This window comes from Notothenia coriiceps, unplaced genomic scaffold (genome assembly GCF_000735185.1).
Source record: "Notothenia coriiceps isolate Sejong01 unplaced genomic scaffold, NC01 NC01_scaffold00028800, whole genome shotgun sequence".
NCBI classification, from domain to species: Eukaryota; Metazoa; Chordata; class Actinopteri; order Perciformes; family Nototheniidae; genus Notothenia; species Notothenia coriiceps.
The window spans coordinates 431,600-437,924 of record NW_011361501.1 but is presented as its reverse complement, the minus strand read 5'-3'; the positions used below and the strand labels follow the sequence as shown (position 1 = coordinate 437,924).

General features: G+C 39.4%; 2 protein-coding genes across 4 annotated transcripts in view; one reads left to right on the top strand and one right to left on the bottom strand.

The window, feature by feature from the left end:
* tsku (tsukushi small leucine rich proteoglycan homolog (Xenopus laevis)) overlaps nucleotides 1-6,325 on the bottom strand; it is a 54,592-nt gene that overhangs the window by 19,217 nt on the left and 29,050 nt on the right. The window lies entirely within an intron of this gene.
* LOC104958471 (leucine-rich repeat extensin-like protein 3) overlaps nucleotides 1-6,325 on the top strand; it is a 17,763-nt gene that overhangs the window by 5,449 nt on the left and 5,989 nt on the right. The gene's annotated exons all lie outside the window — the stretch shown is intronic.

Genomic DNA, 6,325 nt, shown 5'->3' with positions numbered 1-6,325 from the left:
GCTGTTGGGAAGGCTCATCCACGTTTTACAAGTCCTTGAGGCCAGTCCTTGAATTTTATTTTAGATGGTTATATTTCATCAGGCTTGATTGAGGTTCAAATATTATGTCTTGAGCTTATCATCCGCATAACAGATGAAGTTTACAGCAGAAATGATCCTATCATATATTGCCCTAACGGAGAGCAGTCAGCATATATAGTGTGAACAAAATAGGTCCAAGCACTGAGCCCTGTGGCACTCCATGGCTAACTTTGGTTTGCATGGAAGATTCATCGTTGACACGTACAAACTGAGAGCGTTCAGACTTCCCTCTCTCATCCTCCCTCGTCCTCTTGCTGCTGTCCATATATGCATTGTTGTTTTTATACATTTCTTACATGAAGCCTTTTTCTAGTGCTTACATCCTGATCGATGAGTCAACAGTAAAGCACTTTGGTGTTTACGGCCATTTGGCACGTGTATTTGGTTCATGTGTGTAGCATTTTTAATAGCAGTGTTTTGAAAATGGCAAACGAGTGAATATGTCAGATTTCTGTGTCTTACTTAGAGAACCTTTTGCAGTGTTTTGCAAAAAGTACCAAGTTGAATTGCAAATTGGGTGCAGATCTGAAAATGTGTTTAGCGTTTTGGAGACATGAGCTGAGGTTTTGCTCTTTGAGTGTGAATTTAAATAATTATCTTGCTTTGTGAGATTTTTGTGTTAGCAACTGAAAAAAACTGTAAATGTGAATTATTAACCATTTTTGAGAATATAAAAGGTGAGATTATTTTTCTTTCTAACTAAATATATGTTAAAAATAATGTTTGTTTAGTATTTAAAAGAAAATAGCAGTGAAAAATACTTTTTCATTACATGCTTGGTGTGTTATGTTCATACTGTTATATAAATGTAACAATGAGACCTGTTCGTCATATCAGAAAATCAACTTTCCCATTTAAAAATTAAACATGTATATGTGATATGATATACCTTCAAGTTATTCTAAGAACCCTTCTGAAATGACTTCAAACCTAGATCAATTATTTCATGAGCTATTCTAATGTAATCTGATGGTGTCCGTCTACAATCCCTGACTGTCAATCAACCCTTGCCTCGTGCTTTAGCATTTCAATGTAAGTGATATAATAGATGATTATCAGTGACATGTTCGTGTCACTGTGTAGTAATGTCCTATTGGGGAACAGCAGCAGCTTTACATAACCGGCTTACACAAATATGTTGCTCTTAGAAATGTATTTCCATTGACGCAGCTCATGAAATGTGGAAAAGTGTCAACACCGACAGAGCATTCTGGTGAAAAAAAGATAGTACATATAAAATGACATGAATTTGATCCTAACACGACAAATGAGTTGAGTGATTGACTTTCCAACAAATCATCTTAAAACCTACATCTGCTCTTCCAGTCTCCCACTGTTTATATATATATATATATATATATATATATATATAGAGTATGTCATAAATCAGAGAACACGCTAAGTTCTTTAGACATTTTATGTACGTCTTACTCAACTCCAATCTAGCTGTCTATTATTTCAGCCATTATCAAGTTGCTACATAAAAAAACGAAAAAAAAAAAAAAAGGAGTTGCTGCTTTATTTTACTCTTAACATATTTTCTTTCTTAATGAATCCATGTAAACTAAAACCAACGTAGCACTAGTTAGTTTATACATTTTGTATATGAGCCTCTCACACACTGTGATGCACAGCATTCACAATCTGCTTAGAATGCACGTCATTCTACCTCCAAGGAAGATTTACCAAAAACACAAATGTGAAAAATACTGACCCCTGCATGAGCCTTACACATGTTTCATTAATAGGCCGCTGCACATTTGTCAGTCTGAGATCAGGTGTGCATTCAAATACCCATACTACCAACAAAATTAGTATGTGACATTCAGTTTGCCAATAATAAAAGGTTGTTCTACAGCATGTGGTCACAGTCTGAAGTGTGTAAGCAGTGTGTCTTTATTCTGCATGCACACACGCTGCAGAACATACTGAGAGTAAACTGAGGAAGTATGAGATTTGGAATGCAGCCCAGGAGGAATGTTATCTAATGCCAGAGCCACGCTGGGCATGACAGTTACAAACTTTGATACTATTGGGCAGTTAATTCCTCCTGATGTAAGAATACAGGTGTAAGATGGACAATTATAAATTGTATATAATCAGGAAGCCTCTGACCATTACTAACAGAAAACAACTGTGTGGTGTTAGTGGGGGAATCAAGAGTGCTGCTGCCACAACATCTGCATACAGCTTCAGCCTCTCCAGGGTTCAGTGTTTTAAGGCGATTATGTTTCAGAGCATGTGTGAATACAGTTGAGATTTGACAAAGACAGAAAGTCACATTCGGAATATCATAAACAAAAATACCATTTAGATAAGGAACTATATATGTATATGTGGTTAGTAACAGCATATAGCTGAGCATGTTTCATTCTAATATCACTGACTGTACAGCTTAATAAACACTGGTCTAAAGTCTACATGTACAGAGGGTGAGGGGGCTTCACTGAGGCGGGGGAGGGGGAGGAGGGAGGTCAGAGTAGTTTGGTGGCCAGCGAGGAGAGGAGAAAGACGGATTGAAGAAAGAGTGAGGAGGGGGAGGAGGAGGGTACATGGGGAAGTTGGGTGGGGGAAAGAAGTGAGGATGAGGAGGTGGATGAGGAGGGTAAGGAAAGGGAGGGGGGAGGTACATGGGGGGCACGTGTGTGTGTCTGTGTGTGTGTGGAGGGGCTGTGTGGCAGAATGCTGGCTGTTTATTCCTCGGGTTGTGATGCCTGAGGGGAGCTCCTGCATGTCTCGGTGGGAAACCCCTGGCGTTATGCTGCTGATGCTGCTGTTGCTGCTGATCCTGATGCTGCTGCAAAGTGTTCTGGGGAACGTTGGCAGGATTATCTGGAGAGGAAATAAGAAAGAATAGATGGCTGTCAATCATCTTCTACGTGAGGGTTTAAAACTTTCTCCAGCCCCCATGAAGTAAGCTTCATTTTTGCGCACAATTGTGTCTTTTTTCTTGGGGATTGGATTCAGTTCAGCGGCCTTGACCTGTCTTCAATGGCGTCTACCAGCCCGACCAGGAGCGGCGCTCAGCTAACTGAGCTAGCACCTAAGGCTATTCTACCAGGAGCATGTAACAAGGCTATTCCATTGTTTTGGAGATTGTTCACCTGATGTCTTATTTTGAAAATTAAAGAAGCTGGCTTTATTATCTGCCAAGAGAATTCACAATTGTTAATGTTTGTTAAAGGGGACCTATCATGCAAAATGCACTTTTTGATCTTTTATACATCAATATGTGTCCCCGGTTTGTCAGGGAACTCACGCAGCGTCAGAAAAATAAAACCCTCTCTCTTTTCCTCCGTACCCACATCTCTAAAAAAGGGGCTACAACGGAGCTGATTCAGATTTGACGTCATATCGGCAATGCAGACCCACAGCACTATCAGAAAGTTGCTATCAGAAACAATGCCCGACTGTTTTGGACGTAATATGGTCGGTGTTTACATTAGCATCGCTAACACTCAGAGCTAACCTGTACTGGAGAGCATGTGTGTGAAGAAGCAGGACATAAAAAGGAACTCACCCTGTGGTGTAAAGCTTTATACCCACAATCAGCACTTTTGAAACAGGAAGTGAAATGGAGGGATATGAGGCATGGCTAGAATGGGTGATCTCTGTTTGGTATTCTGAGCAAAACACTTCATAGACATGTTTTTATATATTTTTATATATCTGAGAACTGCTATTGTCTAAAAATAGCATGATAGGTGACCTTTAAAGTGCACCTATCATGCTATTTGTATACCACAAGGTGAGTTTTTTTTCACACACATGCTCTCCAGTACAGGTTAGCTCTGAGTGTTAGCGATGCTAATGTAAACACCGACCATATTACGTCCAAAACAGTTGGGCATTGTTTCTGATAGCAACTTTCTGATAGTGCCGTGGGTCGGCATTTCCGATATTAAGTCATATCGGACGCAAATCTGGATCAGCTCCGTTTTTAAAGATTTGGGTACGGAGGAAAAGAGAGAGTTTTATTTTCTGACGCTGCGTGAGTTCCCTGACACACCGGGGACACATATTTATGTATAAAAGACATCAGAAAGTGCATTTTGCATGATAGGTCCCCTTTAATATTACTTTTCTAGCAAATTAAAAAGTTCTAATACTGTTACTGTTGCTGTGTTCTGTGGTTCTATTTGTGTCTAGCATAATGGACTAAGCTATAAGGAAATGTTGTTTGCTATAAATTATCTTCTTATCTATTAATCTCTTGACTTCTTTCAGATGAAATCGGCATAAAAAGCATGCTAACATGTGAGTTACTGTGAGCAGATACCTGTTTGGTTATTGGTCCTCTTCTTCCTGGCATTTTTCCCTTTCCTCTTGGCTTCATGTTCCTTCTCATCATCGCTGTAATCTAAAGCCTGGCGATAGGACAGAGAAGAGCAGAAACTACAGATTCACTTTACTTTGTTAGGAGGATTTGAAACTTTTCAGCTTCATCAGATTGACTTGTTTCATGACTCCTGAAACACAGGATAGTCACAACTAGGGTTGCAAAATTCCGGGAATTTTCAAAGATGGAAACTTTCCATGGGAATAAACGGGAATTTATGGGAATAAACTGGGAATCTTCAAAATTGAAGGTTGGCTCTTCATAGGGAACTTAAATGTAGTTGGGGAAAGTATATTTTAGCATAATCTTGACTAAAACAAACAGATGCCATTCAAGAACACTTGAATATCCATGCCATAGCACACTGCTTACTGCATGGCCACAACCCCTCCACTCCTCCATCACATGCACAGATGAGTAATATTTAACTCAACATTCCTGTTTTCGTTCTTCAATTAAACAAATAATTGTTCAATAAAATAATTAAAAGTTGTTCTGTTCTACTTTAAAAAAAAAAAAAAAAAAGAGATCTGCTGAAATGTCATTTTTTTTTTATATTTCCAAAATTCCCCAGCTTAACTTCCCATGGAAACTTTCCGTAAATTTACCGGAAACTTTCTGCCTCTTTGCAACCCTAGTCACAACACTTAGCTAATAAACATGTTTCAGCATTTATATTTAGTCTAATTTGTGCAAATATAACACTTTTCTAAGGAAATTATACAGAAAAAGATGCTTGGGTAACTTAGAAATGGTGTCAAAATATAATCTTCACACAAGTCAACCTTCTGGTGATGTGCCAAATGAACAAGGATATATTTGTATTGTCCGTTATGTAGCGGGTCAGCCGACGCTCAATGCTAGTGTTTGAAGCCAACGTTGTCTCGGAACCGGTTTTCAGTATAGTTCAGATAAGATAGAGGCTAATTGTAGCTTTAGTTGATCAAACAGAGGTGTTTAAACACAGTCTTTGTGCTTACCTCTGCTGGTGGTTCTTGGTCGTTCTTCCAAGATGCATCAGATCCCTTGTAGCTGAAGCAAAAGTATTTTCATCACTTTAAGGTGTCAAAAGTGATGGATACTTAAAAAGAAACAAGGATGATACAATGATAATTATCAGGGCCCAGGAGTTCAAAACTTTTAATCCCTATCTGATCAGATCAGATTTGGATTTTGGGGAGTTCAAAACCAAAAAACAGGATTAGGATGACTTTGAGATCAGATCAGATCAGGAAATCCAATCAAAGCTTTAATCTGGATNCATACCAAATCATGGCATCACATCAGCCCAGTCCTCAAAGAGCTCCACTGGCTTCCTGTCTCCCATCGCATCAACTACAAAATTCTGGTCCTCACCTACAAAGCACTCCACCATGTGGCCCCCCCTTATCTCACAAACCTTCTCACTCCTTATCAACTCCCACGTTCCGTCAGATCCACCGCAGCCGGACCCCTATCCATTCCCACATCCACACTCTGCAGCTTTGGGGACAGAGCCTTCTCAGTGGCAGCTCCTAGGCTCTGGAATTCCCTCCCCCAAGATCTCTGTGACTCTGAGTCCCTCACAGTCTTTCAGTCCCGCCTCAAAACACATCTTTTCAACTCTGTCTACCCATAAGCCCCCCCACCTCTCAATAACTTCCTCTTGACTGCCTTTTTATTTTACTATACTTACTTGTGTGCCTGTCCTTGTTTGTCTACCCTCCCTCATATTGTAAAGCGTCTTTGAGTTGTGAAAAGCGCTATATAAATAAAATGCATTATTAGTATTATAATACTGAATACAGAACGATGTTTTACAACATTTTTAGCCTTTAACAATATTGAGCTTCCACAATTTGGAAAATGTACTAGACCATATTGCAATTTTGATAAAAGTTTGATTAATTGAGCAGCCCTAGTCTT